This window comes from Hemitrygon akajei, chromosome 20, assembly GCF_048418815.1.
Source record: "Hemitrygon akajei chromosome 20, sHemAka1.3, whole genome shotgun sequence".
NCBI classification, from domain to species: domain Eukaryota; kingdom Metazoa; phylum Chordata; class Chondrichthyes; order Myliobatiformes; family Dasyatidae; genus Hemitrygon; species Hemitrygon akajei.
This window is the reverse complement of record NC_133143.1, coordinates 59,482,708-59,502,465: the sequence shown is the minus strand read 5'-3', so window position 1 is coordinate 59,502,465 and position 19,758 is coordinate 59,482,708. Positions and strand designations below refer to the sequence as shown.

At 41.2% G+C, this 19,758-nt stretch overlaps 1 protein-coding gene and 1 long non-coding RNA gene across 6 annotated transcripts in view; one reads left to right on the top strand and one right to left on the bottom strand.

Annotated features, from left to right (window-relative positions):
- bcl2b (BCL2 apoptosis regulator b) overlaps positions 1-19,758 on the bottom strand; it is a 153,803-nt gene that overhangs the window by 20,201 nt on the left and 113,844 nt on the right. The gene's annotated exons all lie outside the window — the stretch shown is intronic.
- The window catches only part of LOC140713827 (uncharacterized), a 112,431-nt gene that overhangs the window by 26,337 nt on the left and 66,336 nt on the right, over positions 1-19,758 (top strand). Inside the window, exon 1 of one of the 5 annotated variants that reach the window (XR_012095744.1) lies at positions 18,299-18,405. The exons of the other annotated variants lie outside the window; for them this stretch is intronic. This is a non-coding gene — a long non-coding RNA (uncharacterized lncRNA). Of the gene's footprint in view, positions 1-18,298; positions 18,406-19,758 lie in introns of those variants that run through there. 5 annotated transcript variants of the gene reach the window in all.

Below are 19,758 nucleotides of genomic sequence, written 5' to 3'. Positions count from 1 at the left end.
ACACCAGAGCGCCCGGAGGAAACCCATGAGGTCACAGAGAGAACGTACAAACTCCTTACGGACAGCGGCGGGAACTGAACCCAGGTCGTTGGTTCCGTAAAGCGTTGTGCTAACCACTATGCTACCGTGCCACCCTAATCTAGGTGGAAAGTGGGGTAAATGACTGGACGAGAAATTTCTCCAAGGTTTATGGGTCTGATAGACATTACAGAGAAAGGAGGGAAGGGCTTTTGATGGATTTGTGAGCAAGCAAATGCTTGGAAAAGAAACACAACAGACCAGAAACCTGTCATGATCAGCAAGCGTAGCAGTGACGTGAATGGCTTTTGGTGTAAGTTAATATACATAAAAAGCTCAAGTTTACAGAGGGAGGCTAGAGAGCAGGAGAATAGCTGAATCTAGAATGACCAAAAGCTCAGCCCAAGGTCTCTTTAGCAGATGGTGCTGAGACAGTGACAGAGATCTGTGGGAGGAACACCAGGGGAACTGAGAAAAGATAATGTGGCTACTCTCCCTTTTCCTCTCCACTGCAACTAGGAAACAGCACGCCAATATTCACTGGCCACAGCAAATATTATGTTTTAATCCACCCAATGCACAAAATGCAAAGTAGAGAAGCGTAATGTTCCCAACTTTACAGAAAGCCAATAGTGAGGGGGAGGGGGTTGGTGGGGCGAGAGGGTGAGTGGCGAATGTCACTGCGAGGGTCAGAGTCCCCTGCCATTCACGTTCGTCTTTACAACTGAATGAAATGACGATGATAAAAATAAACAGGCAGCAGTTGATGAGTATTTCAGGAGGTTTCATTCAGCAGCTGGGCGTTTGGTTGTATTATTAGCTCACCATCAGCAATGTAGACAAAAAAGGAAGCGAGAGCTTCCTGATGAATTAAGTGCTGAACAGCTGGTCAGGAAGTGACTTTATTCCCACAGCTATCTCTGTTGGTTTAACAGGATATCCTTACTGCACAAGCTGAATGAAGCAGAGCGAGGGTTCCATTTAATGAACGGGATTGCCCTACTGCTTCTCAAAAAAAAAGTGTACACATAATGTATCAACTGGGCAATGCCGCATTTCTGGATCCATACACTGCTCCCAAACCTTTAGAGAAACTGGTCTGCTGTCAAATTGGATTAACATGGAAAGAGAGAATTAAAGGTGATGTGTGACATTTTGTATTTCTAAAACAGCAAGCCAGGTACCGAGAGGATATCAAATTGGTCTCAAGTTCATCAACAGTTTATTAGATCGAAGGGAAATTAAGTCGCTGTGTCCTCATTTACAAGTAAATGTGTGAAAGGTGTACAATTCATTACATGCAAGGCAAATATCAATTGCCTACATTTTAAATGCTATCATAATGTGCCATGTCGTACAATGTGGGTGATCATGGTCTTTACTGTGATTGTTCTGGTCAAATTTTTTCTACATAAGTGGTTTGCCATTGCCTTCTTCGGAACAGTGTCTTTACAAGACGGGTGACCCCAATCATTATCAATACTCGTCAGAGATGTCTGCCTGGTGTCAGTGGTCAGATAACCAGGACTACTTGTGATATGCACTAGCTGCTCATACAACTATCCACCACCTGCTCCCACGGGTGCACGTGACCCTGATCGATGGGAGGGGGAGGGGGTGGTAGAGGAGCAGGTGCTACACCTAGCCCAAGGGTGACCTGCAGGCTAGTGGAGAGAGGGGGCACCTTACCCCTCGATTGGTAGTGACAAATCTCCACCCAGCCACTTGAATTTAAATGTGCTATAGTTAAAACCTCTGCCAGATCAAATACAGTATTATGACCAGTAGGATAGTCAGAAAGCATACTTTAGTAAGCATCATAATGTTTAATTAAAATGTATATTTTAAAAAGCAAAATGGAGGAAAATGTAATCCATTATGTATTCTGTCATTCCTTCAATAAAAATATATTTAAAAAATATGTATTTTATGAAACAATATGATGCTTGCTAACCAAGTCTTGGTATCGTAAATCCATTCCATGGAACTGTGATATGTTTTTCTTCACAAAAACAAATGATCCTGGAAGCCAATGCCCTAATGAGAAGGGAGTTCTTACAGCCAAAGCCACAATAGTGTCATGGTTAGCATAATGCTATAAACAGTGCCACCATCACCAATCGAGGCTCAATTCCTGCCGATATGCAAGGAGTCTGTACTTTCTCTCCTGGGTTTCTTCTCACAGTCTAAAGACGTATGGGTTAGAGTGAGTAAGCGTGGACAAGTTCTGTGCTTGCTGGAAATATGGTGACACTTGACGATGCACTAAGCCCAATCCTTGGACTACATTGGTCGTTGACACCATCTATATATTTCACTGTATGTTTCGGTATTTTGCTGAACATGGCCAGTCTTTAAATCTCACCTCCCAGCAGCAACCTGCCAGTGTGAAAGTCTGGGGAAAGTGGCCTGAGTGGGTAGGAGGCATCGCCAGCTCACGGCCCTGGCATAAAGTGGGCTCTGATTCTGATTCACCGAGAGCACAGTCTTGAGGAAGAATTGAGGGGCCTGGTTGAACCTCTCCAGAGGTTTGGTCTTCAGGCTGCTGGATGAAGTGGTGGCAGCTCTGGACAATGAGGTATTGGTGGTGGTGATCACTAACGGTGGTTACCGCTGGAGGCACTGTGTTATCACTGTGGATAATCATTAGTCAACTGTTAAAGCATTGTTGACCCAAAAGCAATGAAGGACTCTCCAAGGAGTCACATCTGTAATGATAAAAACATAGCACCAAGATAACAACTAATATTCTGTGAGTTTAGACACAAATGTTGGCCAATGCACCTGGGCACACTGCCTGCTCACCCATGGATTTCACTCTGGGATGTCTTGCAACCATATAGGGGGGCAAATGGAGACTTAGTTCATTGTGATAACACAGCTCACTTCTCTTTAATATGTTTACTTTGTTCAGTTCAGTATCTAGTTTTATGTTTTGGCATTGGAGTTGGCTTATTATTGTCATGTGTACCAAGATACAGTGAAATGCTTGTCCTGCATACCATTCATACAAATCAGATCGTAACACAGTGCTTTGAGGTAGAACAAGGTATAACAATAACTGTGTGCAGAATAAAGTACAAAACTTACAAAGGAAGTGCAGTGCAGGTAGATGATAAAGTGGAATATCATAACAAGGTGGACTGTGAGGTCAAGGGACCACCTAATTGTACAAGAGATCGTTCGATAGTCTGATAACAATGGGATAGAAGCTGTCCTTGAGACTGCTGGTACATGCATTCAGGCTTCTGCATCTTTTCCCTGATGTTAGAGAACAGCAGAGTGGATGCACAAAGTGAATCTTTTCTCATTCTCCAAATGACTTGTAATCACACCAGATTTAAAATTATCTTTTAAAATATAAACTAGTTAACTGTCTGTCCAAATAAGTAGATCAGTTTAACCCATTATTTATAGAAATGGCAGAACAGTGAGTGATTAAACTTCCAGATCAGGATCAGAAAATTGATATTACTGACATAAGATGTGAAATTTGTTGCTTTGCAGAGGCAATATAGTGCAAACTCATCTCAAATTACAATAATGTGTTTGTAGAGATACACCACCAAACAGGTTTTTCTGGCCCTTTGAGCTTCACCACCCAGCAGTCCGCTCATTTAGTCCTAGCCTAATCACAGGACAATTTACAATGACCAATTACCCCACCAACCAACAGACCTTTGGACTGTAGGAGGAAACCCACACAGTCACAGGTAGAAACTCCTTACAAGTGGCAGCAGATAAATAGTGCAAGAGAACGGGAAAACGGGGTAGTGTTCATGGACTCAAGGACTGTTCAGAAATTTGATAGCAGAGGGAAAGAAGGTTCAGTGTGAGTCTTCAGCCTCCTGTGCTTCCTCCCTGATGGTAGTACTGAGAAGAGGGCATGTCCCAGATAGCACATAGCTGCTTTGTAATAATAGTGGGAGTAATTTACATAAAATTAGTTAAAATAGAAAAATAGCATATTTATTGCAAAGAGAACTATTTGAAGTATGCGAAGGATATTGTCGGGTAGCATATGGTGGTGAGTATTTAAGTGCCTAAGGGAGTTTTTTTTTTAAATCACTATTTGGAAAGGGTAATATTTGTATTTGAACTTTAAGTCCCCATAGTGAATCCTTAGGAGTGACCTCCTTTCCTGATGAATCCAGGTTGAGATTGGCAGGGGCCAAACTTGAGTACAAGAAGAAAGGGTGTGATGATTTCTTACTACCAGACAAGAGTAAACCCATAAGAGATAGGAGCATCATTAAGCTATTTGGCCCATCCAGTTTGCACAGCATTCGATCATGCTGATTTATTATCCTTCTCCACCCAGTTCTCCTGCCACCTCCCCATAACCTTTGCCACCCTTACAACCTCCATTTTAACGAAACCCAATGACTTGACCTCCAAAGCCATCTGTGGCAATGAATTACACAGATTCACCACCGTCTAAAGAGATTTCTCCTCATCTCTGTTCTAAATGGACATTCCACTATTCTGAAGCTATGCCCTCTGGTTCTAGACTCTCCCACTACAGCAAGCATCCTCTCCACAGCCACTCTATCTAGGACTTTAAATATTCAATATATTTCAATAATGTCCCCCCTCATTCTTCTAAACTCCAGTGAGTTCAGGTTCAGAGCCATCAAATGCTCCTTAAATGATAATCCTTTCACTACCCGAATCACATTCATGAACCTCCTCTGTAACCTCTCCAATGCCAGCACTACTTTTCTTAGATACGGGATCCAAAACTGCTCTCAATATTCTGACCAATGCTTTATAAACCCTCTGTATTATATCCTAGCTCCTACATCCTAGTCCTCTCGAAGTGAATGCTAAGATTACATTTGTCTTTCTTACTGCTAAATTAACCTGCAAGTTAACCTTAAGGGAATCCTGCTCAAGTATTCCCAAATCCCTTTGCACCTCTGTTCTATGAATTTTCTCCCCGTTTAGAGAATTGTCTACGCCTTTATTCTTTCTACAAAAATGCATGACCATACACTTCCCTGCAATATATTCCATCAGCCACTTTTTTGCCCATTCTCCCAATCTGTCTAAATCATATAACCATATAACAATTACAGCACAGAAACAGGCCATCTCGGCCCTTCTAGTCCATGCTGAACGCTTACTCTCACCTAGTCCCACTGGTCCGCACTCAGCCCATAGCCCTCCATTCCTTTCCTATCCATATACCTATCCAATTTTACTTTAAATGACAATACCAAACCTGCCTCTACCACTTCTACTGGAAGCTCGTTCCACGCAGCTACCACTCTCTGAGTAAAGAAATTCCCCCTCATGTTACCCTTAAACTTTTGCCCCCTAACTCTCAACTTATGTCCTCTTGTTTGAATCTCCCCTACTCTCAATGGAAAAAGCCTATCCACGTCAACGCTATCTATCCCCTTCATAATTTTAAATACCTCCATCAAGTCCTCCCTCAACCTTCTATGCTCCAAAGAATAAAGACCTAACTTGTTCAACCTTTCCCTGTAACTTAGGTGCTGAAACCCAGGTAACATTCTAGTAAATCTTCTCTGTACTCTCTCTATTTTGTTGACATCTTTGCTATAATTCAGTGACCAGAACTGTACACAATACTCCAAATTCGGCCTTACCAATGCCTTGTACAATTTTAACATTACATCCCAACTCCTATACTCAATGCTCTGATTTACAAAGGCCAGCATACCAAATTACAATATTTCTTCACCACCCTATCCACATGAAATTCCACCTTCAGGGAACTATGCACCATTATTCCTAGATCACTCTGTTCTACTGCATTATTCAATGCCCTACCATTTACCATGTATGTCCTATTTGGATTATTCCTACCAAAATGTAGCACCTCACACTTATCAACATTAAACTCCATCTGCCATCGTTCAGCCCACTCTTCTAACTGGCCTAAATCTCTCTGCAAGCTTTGAAAACCTACTTCATTATCCACAACGCCACCTAACTTAGTATCATCTGCAAACTTACTAATCCAATTTACCACCCCATCATCCAGGCCATTAATGACAAACAACATTGGACCCAGTACAGATCCCTGAGGCACACCACTAGTCACCGGCCTCCAACCTGACAAACAGTTATCCACCACTACTCTCTGGCATCTCCCATCCAGCCACTGTTGAATCCATTTTACTACTTCAATATTAATACCTAACGATTGAACCTTCCTAACTAACCTTCCGTGCGGAACATTGTCAAAGGCCTTACTGAAGTCCATTTTAGACAACATCCACTGCTTTACCCTCGTCAACTTTCCTCATAACCTCTTCAAAAAATTCAGTAAGATTTGTCAAACATGACCTTCCACGCACAAATCCATGCTGACTGTTCCTAATCAGACCCTGTCTATCCAGATAATTATATATACCATCTCTAAGAATACTTTCCATTAATTTACCCACCACTGACGTCAAACTGACAGGCCTATAATTGCTAGATTTACTCTTAGAACCCTTTTTAAACAATGGAACCACATGAGCAATACGCCAAACCTCCGGCACCATCCCCGTTTCTAATGACATTTGGAATATTTCTGTCAGAGCCCCTACTTTCCTATTCCTCAATTCCACCCAAATAGTCTCCCTAGACGAGCCCTCTGATCTATCCTGCCAGAGCACTGCTGTAATATTATCTCTGACAAGCAATGCAACACCTCCCCCTCTTGTCCCTCCTATTCCATCACACCTGAAGCAATGAAATCTAGGAATATTTAGTTGCCAATCACATCCCTCCTGCAACCATGTTTCACTAATAGCTACAACATCATATTTCCAGGTATCAATCCATGCTCTAAGCTCATCCACCTTTCTTACAATGCTCCTAGCATTAAAATAAATGCATTTAAGAAATTCTCCAGCTCTTCCTCTCTGTTTATCTCTAACAGTACAAAGAACTTTACTGTCTTCTTTTTCTTCCTTCTCCCATACATCTGTTCCTACACTCTGGTTCCCCTCCCCCCTCATATCTAGTTTAAATCCACTGAAGCCTCTCTAGCAAACCTACCTGCAGGAATATTTGTCCCCCTCCAGTTCAGATGTAAACCGTCCCACTGGAACAGGTCCCACCTTCCCTGGAAAACTGCCCAATTATCTATAAATCTGAAGCCCCCCCCCCCCACCACCTACACTATGTCTTCAGACACGTGTCGATCTGCACTTCTTCCTTCTGCAGGGACTCTTTACTTCCTCAGCACTACCTGCCCCTCCACTTATCTTCATATCAGCTGCAAATTTGTCATCCAAATCTTTGACATATAATGTGAAAAGAAGTGATCCCAACACCAACCCCTGTGGAACACCATTAGTCACTGGCAGCCAACCAGAATACACCCCCTTTGTCTCACTCTTTGCCTCCTGCCAATCTCTTATCTATGCCAGTGCCTTTCTTGTAAAATCACAGGCTCTTATCTTGTTAATCTGCCTCATATGTGGCACCTTGTCAATTGTCTTCTAAAAACAAGTAAACAACATTGACTGACTCTCTTCTGTCTATCCTGCCTGTTATCTCCTCAACGAATTCCAACAGATTTTTCAGGCAAGATTTTCCCTTAAGGAAACCCCTTCTTTTTGTCTTTTCTGTTCAATTTGTCAGTCTTTGTGTGTGGATTTGCATTGAATCTATTGTACATTTTTGTTCTACTGGGGATGCCTGCAAGAAGATAAATCTCAGGGTAGTATTTGGTGACCTACAAGCACTTTAATAATAAAATTAAGTTTGTAATTTGAACTTTGAGGAAAAGACAGTTGGTGTTTCAGGCCGTGACCCTTCATCTGTACTATATTACATAACAAGCAGGGTAACTCACGATCCACTGGATGTGATCCTGAAGAAGGGTCTCGGCCCGAAACGTCAACTGCTTATTCATTTCCATTAATACCGCCTGACCTGCTGAGTTCCTCCAACATTTTGTGCGTGCTGCTTCAATCTAACAATTTTCATTTCAGCCAGAAAGCAAACTATTGAGCATTGCAAGACTTTGAATTTACCAACACAGCAGTGTCCTTCAGGGGTCAACAATCTGAATGCTTTTCAAGTGCTTTTAGAGGGATTATTACAGTCTCTCCCTTGACAACAAACAGTAAAATTCATGAAAATTGCACCTCTGAAAATGCAATACAACCAGTTCAAGCTTATTCTGCATCAGCTGATGGCCATGGGTTACAAATTATACAGAATTAGCCTACTGAAGGGATTATTTCTCTAAATCAATTATCACATGATGCAGTCACAGACTTCTTGTTTAGGTATATACAAGGCAGTCACACCTAAAAGCATTCAGATTGCCTTTATTTCCCATTCTCTACATGTACTAAGAATAAAACCATTGAGTTGGTGATTTAGGAATTGTGACTGCAACGGTGCGTGCTGGCACTATCGGAACCCAAATACAGAGGGAAAACAAGACTCCAATGTAGAGATGGCAACCAGAGTTCCAACAAAATATCGGTTTCTCGGCCAAGGGACACTGAGCGATGCAACATGCTCAAAGCTAGGACGCCCAATTGGCGCTAATCAGGAGTCTGTTTAAATGATACTGGTAACAATGAATCCCTGAGCCCCTCAAAATAAACTTTAAAAGTTTAAACAAAAAGCACCGGGAGACCAGATTATAAAGGTCAAATTGCTCGAGAAAAATCACATCTCTGAACAATTGACGACTCTCATTAAACAACAATTAACTAGTTCGTGTGCTCTAAAAAAACCTCAAGAGCCCAATGCTGTCTGGCACCCGACACTAGCCTGAAGAGCTCATTACAATGACAAAGTTTGCTTATGGGAATCCTTCAAATTGGATGTACTTCCTTTAATGCAAATTTAAACCATTAACTACAATGAAATACAGTAAGGGTGGAAGTGCAATAATAATGATAGAAACTGAAGTTACAAAGTCAAGAACCAAGGCCTTGTAACAGATTTACAGAAAGATTACCACACAAGTCCTGTTGGCAAGTCAATTCCATGCTAGATGTGGTCAAGACAAATTCTGCCAGTCATAATCCTCTGCTTTAACACACAAAACTCTGGGGAAACACAGCAACTCAGGCATGGAGGGACCTAACTCTCTATTCCCAATCCCTTAGCAATAGAGTCCCATTTGCTATTTACCTTTCTAACAAAGTGCTGTCCTTACATGCAAACTCTGAATAAAAGCTAGCATCCTTCCTTGTTTTTTTTTAAACCATTTTCCCAACCTGTCCTGACACACCAGGCAAGGAGATTTGATTCCAAACAATTGGTTTATTGATCAGTACAGAATGTCTCTCTGGTGCTCCCTGCTCCCTCCCCTCTCCCTTCCCCTTTTCCCAACCATGATTCCCCTCTCCCTACCCCCTTCCCACTCTCAGTCCACAATAGAGACCCATATCAGAATCATGTTTATCGTTACTTAAATGAAATTTGTTTTTGTTTTTTGCAGCAGCAGTACAGTACAATATATATAAAATTACAACAGTACTGTGCAAAGTTCTAAGGCACCCTAGCCTAAGATTTTTGCACAGCACTGTATGTTAACCCTTTCATTCTGGGATCATCCTTGTGAACCTTCTCCAGTGACATCACGTCCTTCCTTAGATAAGGGACTCAAAACTGCTCAGGTGATATACTAACATAAGGTGCAGTTAGGCTTTCTAGTGCCTCCAGTTTATCAATTTTCTGCTAAACAGATTCTCAGATACTGAAAACTTAACTACCAAGACGGTACATTTGTACAGGTTTAATGGTAGACAGGAAGACTCACAGACATATCTTACATTGATAGTCTACCTTTTAGAAACTACGTGTTTGAGGATGCAGGATTATCACCTTCAATCATGTCAGATTCATGTAAAACTAATTCATTATTAATTCATTTATTTTTACTTAAAGATAGAATAGACCCTCCAGCCCCAATGAGCCACGCTGCCCAGCAAACCACCTATTTAACCCTAGCGTAATCACAGGACAATTTACAAATGTTAGGGTGTATTCTAGAGTTATGGAATATAGCAAATACAGGAGTTACGAACGTCCAACTTACAAACAACTCGTACTTACGAATTGAGGAAGGAGAATGCCGTCTGCCATTTTAAATCGTTGCCGTTGACACGGTGTTGAGTGTGTAACACTGTGTAATTTGGCTTAAATTTTTCTTAGTACGATTCACCCTGACCCTCCCCCCACTTTTCCAGTCGGCTGGTGGCACAGTGAGATCAGCGCCGGGCTCGAGAACGGAGGTTCCTAAGTTCGATCCAGTGACAGACCGCTCCCGGGTGCGCCGGGTTGATGTCGAGCTTGCAACTCGACCTCGTAAAAAACACTACCACCTCCAGTTTCAATTCCCACGCGGAATATTGAGGAGGATCAAATACCCAAACCCAGCACAGCCTCCACTTGTCCCATTTAACCTGTCTCAATACGGTGGACTTTAGGACCCAGGGAATTCAGTGCAGTGGTCCTTAGGACCCAGCTGAGCTCGGGACCCGCCGCCCACAGTGTTTCTGTTCCACTGACGGGAAACAATCATGATTCAAAATAAAGTGGAAATAATAAAGCATTTGGAAAGAGGTGAAATGTCATCAGTCATTGGAAAAGCGTTAGGCTACAGTCAGTCAACGATCGGAACAATTTTAAAGGATAAAGTGAGAATAATGGAGCATGTGAAAGGCCCTGCCCTGATGAAAGCTACAATTATTACTAAGCAACACAGTGGTTTAATTATTGGAATACATACGTGTCTTAAGTGTTTTATATGCATAGAAAGGTAAAATATATACTATATATTAAGACAAACGTTTGACTAACTGACGCTAAATAATACCGGATGTACTTGTTCTGACTTATGTACAAATTCGACTTAAAGATGGACTCAGGAACAGAACTCGTTCGTAATCCGGGGACTGCCTGTACTAATTTTAACAGCAGCCAGTCTTCAGACCTGAAAATGGATTGCAGATTGAATTTAAAACGCAACTTTGAACAATGGCCACAGAAGCCTGCATATAAGCACGAATGGCCCAGAGTCAGTGGAAATTAATGTTCATTTTGGGTGTCTGGAGTGTGGGTGCAAATAAGGAAGTGTTTGAAAACTATATGTAATTCAAAAGAAGCATTGTACATATATTGTAACTTTGGAATCGTCCCACTGTTACATTTGATCTTTAGCATATAAAAATGTAATGTAATATTGAGTCCATCAGGGCTTTTCTTCTAAAAGTGTCTCAATATGATGCCAGTTGCTCATTTTTGCTGAATAAAACACTTGTATATCCACTAGCTTCAGTGTCTATTCAGTGAATTTCTTCACGTCACAACACAGTGACCAATTGACCTAGCTACCAGTACGTCTTTGGACCGTGGGAGGAAACTGGAGCATCAGGAGAAACCCACACACACATGGGAAGAACATACAAACTTCGTTATACAGGACTCAAGAAGTGAACTCAGAACTATGACATCTCAAGCTTAACTGTTATGCTACCATTGCTTAGAGTATTCATTATATCTTATCACATAGGGTTGAATGGAGCGTTAAATCTCTCTCTCTCTCTCTCAATCTCAATTAGGATACTGGACAAACAGAGGATTTTCTTACCAGTCCAGGGTTAACCTTGCGTTGTTGCAACTTCTCTCCATTTTAATGGGATAGCACCTCCTGCTCAGATTATTTATTTTAATATTTAAATAGGATCTCCCACCTTCTGCAATGGCACAAATTTAAAAATACAGCTGGTATTGCAAACTTGACATTGAAAATAAAATCCGTAACAGGACAGAGTGTTGAATGACATCATCTCACTGAAACAAAACCAGTCTGGTCTCTAAGCAACATCAATTTGCATGGCAGCAATAGTCAAATTAAATTGAACATCCAGCCACGTAAAGGGACAATAGGCAAAGTGATTGGAGCAAGTTTGAAGGATTATCTTAAAGAAGGAGAGGAAGCATGGCCAAGTGGTTTGGGCATTAAATTATACACCCGAAGATTATGTATCTAGAGATAGGCTCTACAGGAATTCAGCACTGAATGTCCAGGCTCAAATAGAGGAGCTTAGCAATCCTAGAGAGTGTAGGAATGCAATGTAGAAATGGGACATGGAGAGGGTTAATAGTTATCAAAAAATTTTCAAACAAGTATTTTGTGTTTTACGTATAATAGTACATTCAACCAGAAAAAAACAAACAAGAACACATGTTCCTTGTATACTCTTAACAGATCAATTACATTGGGCTCACTGATTTGTCCTAAGAATGAATCCTCCAATGAAACCATCATTATTACCGTTATACTATTGTTTAAGAACAAACAGTTTCAATTATGCAAACAAAACAAAAACTCGGCTTCACATCAGGGATAAAAGGTAACCTTGTGCTAATTAATGGCCTGCAATCTCACAACATAACATCACCAGAACACATTATTAGGTAGTAGATATTTTCTCATGGACTTTCTAAATGAGTGAACAGCCCACCTTCTCCTTCTCTCTTTTTCCCTTCTCCTCACCTACCCATCGCCTTCTTCTTGTGTCCCTTCTCCTTCCCTTTCTCCCTCAATGTGCTCTCCTCTCCTTTCAGCCTTTTATCTCTTTCACCTATTACTTCTTTCCAACATCTCACTTTAACTCGCCCCCCCCCGCAATCCGCCCACCCTCCCCCTTCACCTGTCACTGCCAGCTTGTACTCCTTCCCCTACCCCCATATTATTCTGGTTTCAGCCCCCTTCCTTTCCAGTCCTGATGATGGGCTTCACAGCAAAATGTCAACAGTTTCCTCTCCATAGATGCTGCTTGACCTGCTAAGTTCCTCCAGCATTGTTGCACAGAACTTAATTGACATATGACACACTCGCCGACGTCCTTCCTACCTAAAAAAAACCCTACACTGAGTGAGCATTTATCAGTTAGGTTCACACTTGCTGATGTTGCCAAGTTACCAAAACCAGCTGAGAGAATATGTGTAACAAATGAGCTAGATGCCAGTCAATGCTCCAGAATAACTAGGGTAGAGGTTACTGTAAGAAGAACCATGCTATAGACCACTTAACAATAATTTATAGGGGGCCCTACCCAAATGGGGGCTGAAAGATAACTAGAACAAAATAGAAATCGCAGTCACAAGGACCTTATTTTAGAGAACATAGTTTTTGCTGATAGAAGAGCATTCTTAAACCCATGGAACATAATTAGGGAAAACAATTGAAAATAGTTAAGAAAATCAGCTTTGCATTCCTCTTTTGAAACTGTGTGACAGGTGGACATCTTGATTGGGTCCCTTTAATAACATCTTGTCAACATTTGGTTGTTGAATACTATGGATACTATCAACATTGCAAGCATAGAGAGGAATGTGGCCACCAACAAGGCAAGAACTATCAACTAAAACATGGCAAAGTGACAAAAGAGAAGCTCCGGGGAAAGTGCCCAAAAAAGGAAGTGTTCTATCCATTCAATTAAGTAGCTAACTTCAGATTCAGAATCAGGTTTATTATCACTGACATATATTGTGAAATTTGTTGCCTTGCAGCAGCAGTACTATACTCTGCATTAATAAAGTACTGTGTCACAATAAGAAATATTAAAAAAAATAAGCAGTGCAATAAGAGGGTAAAATAGAGGGGCAGTCTTCATGGACTGTTCTGAAATTTAATGGCAGAGGACAAGAAGCTGTTACTAAAATGCTGAGTGCGTGTCTTCAAGCTCCCATGCCTCCTCCCTGATGGCAATAATGAGAAGAGGGCATGTCCGGGTCCTTAATGGCGGATGAGGAATCGCCTTTTGAAGATGTCCTTGATGGTGGGAAGCTAGTGCCCATGATGGAGTTGGCTGAGATTATAACTCTGTCCACTGGCCCCTCCATACCAAACAATGATGCATTGAGTGCAAGGCTACTGTTGTGACACCACTCAACCAGCTGATCTATCCCACTGCTGTATGCCTCCTCATCACCATCTGAGGTTCTGCCAATAACAGTTGGGTCATCGGCAAATTTATAGATGGCGAGTGAGCTGTGCTCAGCTGCACAGACGTGCGTGTAACTTCTCTTCAACAACCTAATCTTTGAAAGGGTTGCTCAAGTTTAACACTGGAATGCTAGTAAAACAAACTTTAATATTGTTACATAATCAAACAACATTTGTACCAAACAACAGCATAATTTAGATAAAAGGTTAGGTTCTTTTTGAACTGGAGAGGAAAGGGGAATTGAATGTTATACAGAAGCTCAAGAAAGCTTCAAATCCAGTTGATACATGAATCCATCTCCTGTTTAGACTCTTAGTTATGGTTCACAGTATTTATTTACCTGTAAGCTACCCATAGGGTAATGGGGAAATTAAAGTCAAGGACTTACCAACAATTGATAAAGTAGTTCAGCTAGCTAAATAGCATATCTTCTCTACTTGATCAACCTAAATTAGCTTCCCAGTAGAAATTATATTGACAACAATTATATTGTCTAATTGATTGAAAAGGTTTTCCACTACTACAGGCAGTGCCATTAAAAAGACAGCTGAGAATGATGTGTTCATGTATGATCTTGGGAGGATAGGAGTTCCTTTCTTAAATTCAATTTTGATGCTTCAAGATTATTCTCAAATGAACACCAAGGAAGATAAAAGGGTTAAAATAGGCTGTGATACATTCCAAAGTAATTTTCATGAATTCTTCTTCTTCTGATATTGATTTAGATAGTGAATTTTTATAGTGTGGATAATGATGCAACCACTTGTCTTCAACCAGCAACTGCACACAAACATTTGAACACAAAAAAAAGCATGAAACAAGAGAGCAGATTGGGGGACCACTTGGTTATGCACTTTTGCTCCATCCACAACAAGCGATTTCACAGTGGCTAACCATTTTGATTCCATTGCCCATTCCCATTCTGACATGTCAGTCAGTCCATGGCCTTCTCTACTGCCATGATGAGGCCACACTTAGGATTCAGGAGAAACACCTCATATTCCATCTGGATAGCCTCCAACCCATGGCATAAACATCAATTTCACTTCCAATAATTTCTCCCCCTTTCTATTCCCTATTCTGGTTCCCCTCTCTCTTCTTCTCTTCTCCTCACCTGCTAATTCCCTCCTCCTGATACCCCTCCACCTTCGCTTTCTCATGGTCCTCTCTCATCAGATTCCTTTCCTGTTTCCACTGATCATCTCACAGCTTCTCACTTCATCCTCCCACCTTCTCCCTCACCTGGTTTCACTGACCCCCTTCTAGCTTATACTTCTTCCATTCCCCCATCTTCTTATTCTGACTTCTTCTGCATTCCTTTCAGTCCTGATGAAGGGTTTTGGTCCAATACGTCAACTCCTTACTCTTTCCATAGAGTGAGTGAGTGAGTGAGTGAGTGTGTGTGTGTGTGTGTGTGTGTGTGTGTGTGTGTGTGTGTGTGTGTGTGTGTGTGTGTGTGTGTGTGTGTGTGTGTGTGTGTGTGCGTGTGTGTGTGTGTGTGTGTGTGTGTGTGTGTGTGCGTGTATGTGCGCGCGCGCGCAGAAAGAATAAGTGACCCAGATCCTCAAGCCTGCTCCGTCCATCAATGCAATTTGATCTATTCCAGGCCACAAATCCTCTTCCATGCTAGTTACAGGTTTTCCTTAATTCCACAACCTTTAAAGAAATTATCTACCTCCTCTTTAACTACTCTAATGGTATACCTTTCACAACCCTCCAGGACAGAGAATTCCAGGATTTTCACCATAATCTGTTTCGAAAATCTAATGCACCTCAGTCTTTAATGGCCACCCCTTGTCTTGTAAAAATTTGTTTCTATCTGAAACTCTCCCATTATTGGTACCACCAGGTTCAGGAACAGTTATTACCCTTCAACCAGACTCCTGAACCTCTGTGGATAACTTCACTCACCTCAACACTGAACTGAGTCCACAACCTCTAAACCCACTTTCAAGAAATCTACAACCCATGTTCTCAGTATGTATGTATGTATGTATTTATCTATCAATTTATTTATAATTAACTTTTTTTGTATTTGCAGTTTATCTTCTTTTGCACATTGGTCTTTGTGTATAGATTTTCATGGATTTTATTGTATTTTGTTGTCCTACGGTGAATGCCTGCAAGAAAATGATATATACATACTTTGATATTAAATTAATTTTGAACTTTCAGTGTAACTTCTCATGCCCTCTCAGAACTTTGACTGCTTCAATAAGGTTACCCCTTCTCCTTCTACTCTTCAATGCAGTTTCTCCAGCTTGTTAGGCAACAGGGAGCTTACTTTAGGCCTTACCTTACAACCACCACAACTAAAATCACTTTGCCAGGTATTAAGGGCTCAAATCCAAGGGTAGCTCGCACACTTGACAAGTGAATTACTGGGAACCTCAAGAGGGCCAGACCATTTAATTTTAAGTGAAGTTGGAATAACCTTAAAAATCAATCTGCAAAAGCAGTAACAAACTTTCATGAGGTCCAAAATAATACAGACAAGTGCCTTTCTCTTTTCTGCCTCACAATAAACCTCAGCACGTCAGGCAGCATCTATAAACTGTCGACGCTTCAGGCCGAGACCCATCATCAGGTCTGGTCTGCTGAGTTCTTCCAGCATTTTGTGTGTGCTTTGAAGATTATCTTTAGTCGGCACACGTTCATCGTAACATACAGAGAAATGTGTTGTTTATGTGAAATCGAGTCAGCGAGGATTGTGCCGGGCTGCCTGCAAGTGCTGCCACATTTCTTCCAGTGGTAACACCTCTTGTGTTTATCATTTTGACTGAGCTCTCTTTGGCTTCATCACCATGCAACTGATTTGACACTATCCTGACTCACTCGAGTCTAAAGTTGCGATCAAAGTTCTCGTGTCCTAAGTGACTCATTAAGAGGTGCCATTGACTTGAAACAAGCAGAAGTTCAGAATCAGAACCAGAAACGGGTTTATTATCACCAGTGGGGGTCATGAAATTCGTTACAAGCATGAGAAAATCTGCAGGTGCTGGAAATACAAAGCAACACACACAAAATGCTGGAGGAACTTCATGTGCTCGTGAAATTTTGTTGATATGTAGAACAGTACATTGCAATACGTAACAATAAAAACTGTAAATTACAGTAACTGTGTGTGAGTATGTATTGATTGTGTGTGTGTGTGTGTGTGTTATGTCCTTCCTGGTGTGGTTTGTTGTTTTATTTTTAATTACTAGATCTCACTGCTGCTGTTGATTACTTAATATCACGTCTCCAAGTTGGCCATTTTATATCATTTGTACATTTCATTTAGTCGCTAGTAGTTAGAAGGAATTTCACGCATATTTGAATCTACCTTTCATGAAAATGCAAATATGTATATGCAAAAATGAAAACATATATGTGTGTGTGTGTGTAGGGAGCTAGTGTTCATGGGTTCAATGTCCATTCAGAAATCCGATGGCAAAGGGGAAGAAGCAGTTCCTCAATCATTCATTTTTAGAGTGCATTTCAGATAATATGTTAATCCCACTGTGTTTTGTCAATGTAAGGCAGTATTAACATTGGGGGGTGTTAGGGATTCATTAGACAAATCAGCTGCTTGCTTAAAGATTAAACCACGCAGAGAAGGTAAATGTTATGACTGTGGTGCAGCTGCTACAGCTATAGGCTCACAGGTCCAGTAACTCTTCCAGCCTGGCCTCCAGTGCTGAAAGGATTTTAATTAACACAAATTGTGGCACTTCCTCTTCTGTTTTACATTTACCAAGACCGTTAATAAAAAGGACAGAGACAGCTCAGGAAAGCAAGTTTCTGGATTATTTTTTCTTCATGGTCAAGAGAAAGAAGTGCTAATCTTTGAGTCCCTCACAAAATGCCTCAGACAGGCACCTGGGGGAGGAGGGACAGGAGGCAGTGCGGGAGAGAGCAGAGGTTCGTCAAGCACACTAGCTCTGCCTCTGTACTCCCTCACAGGTGGCAAACTGTGCTGTAGCCCTGTCGCTGGATATAGCCTTAGTCTGCATAAGTTTGCCATCGTCAATGTTTACCAATCTTTGTTCTGATCAGGAAAGTGAGCAAACTGGAGGGGTTCAAGGAAGGTTCACCTGGATAATCTCTAATAATGGAGAGGCCTCCTCTAAGGAAAGATTAAATAAGTAGTTCGCTACTCATTGTAATTTAGAAGTATGAGCGGTAATGTTGAGGATAAATAATGGGAGGGCCTCGGCCAAAAACACAGACTGTTTATTCATTTCCATAGGTGCTGCCTGACCTGCTGAGTTCACCCAGCAATTTGTGTGTGTGTTGCTTTGGATTTCCAGCATTTGCAGACTTCCTCGTGTTAATGCTGGGAGGGTGTTCCTCTCATGGAGGGGCCAGATTTAGAGGTCGAGGGTGCTCTTCGAAGATCAAAGTGAGGATGAATTTCTCTTCTCAGAGGGCTGCAAGTCATGAAAATTGTGAGGTAGGATAGATTTCCAATCAGTAAATAATTTTGGGAAGAGGGCAAGAAAAAGACTTGAGGAATGTTGGATCAGCACTGATCCTAATGCTCATTGAAGCAGGCATGCAAGGCTGATGGCCTACTCGTGTTCCTACTTCCTACGGCCTTGAACACGACTCAGTTGCTAAAATCAATCGACCTTCCTTGTTTCTGCCACACACAGCTCACTTTACCAAGCACCCAACCAGAAACCTTCAACCTCTGGGCAGTCAGCAGGCAAAGTATTTAAAATCCTGAGCCACATTAACTTTAAAAAAAAATTAAGTTAATGTAGTGTGCTTCACATTCAGAGAGAAACCGATATGACAAGACAAGAATTTCAAACACAAATCAATTTCACAGTTCAAAAATAAGCAGGCCTTTTGTCTTCCTTTGACAGAAAGGTATCCAACTACATTTTACAGTCAGCAACATATGAACTTCCATGCACAAGTAAGGAAAATAGAGCATACAACACAACCTATTTACTGGCAACAAACAAAGCAGAAAACATTTTGATTTGAATACCACTGTATGACTGTCACGCTGAATCACAAACCTCTACATAAATTAATCAGCCGAGGGAAATTTACAGAATCAATTTCATAAAAATTGGTAAAAAGAAAACACAACTTTCATGCCTACTAGTTTCAGATTCAACAATAAATAATGAAACACGACAATTTGAAATAACAAGGCATGAAAACACCAAAACCTCCCAATTCCACACAGGGAGTTTCCTATCAAGTTTCTTTCTGAAAATCAGCCCAGCGACTAACCTGCTCACAGTGTATGTATGAGGAATTAGATAAATGACCATCCTGATTGATATACCATCTTGATATATCCCTCCGTGGGTATAAAATTTTTGACACACTATTGAATCAAAAAATGCATAAAAACAGATCAGAAGTAGGTGGGCTTTTCAATGAAGATATCTTGAGCCAAAGTACAGTCAGTGATCACTTTATTAAGTACCTCCTATACCTGGTCTTCTGCTGCTCCAGCCCATCCACATCTGCTTCAAGGTTCGATGTGTTGTGCGTTCAGAGATGCTCTTCTGCACCCCACTGTTGCAACATGTGGTTATTTGAGTTACTGTCACCTTCAACCAGTTGGGCCATTCTTGCCCACAGAACTACTGCTCACTGTGTGTGTGTGTGTGTGTGTGTGTGTGTGTGTGTGGGGGTTTTTTTTGTTTTTACACACACCATTCCCTGCAAACTCTAGAGAATGATGTGCGTGAAACCTCCAGGAGATCAGCAGTTTCTGAGATACTCAAACCACCCTGTCCGACACCAACAATCATTCCAGAATCAAAGTAATTTATAACAC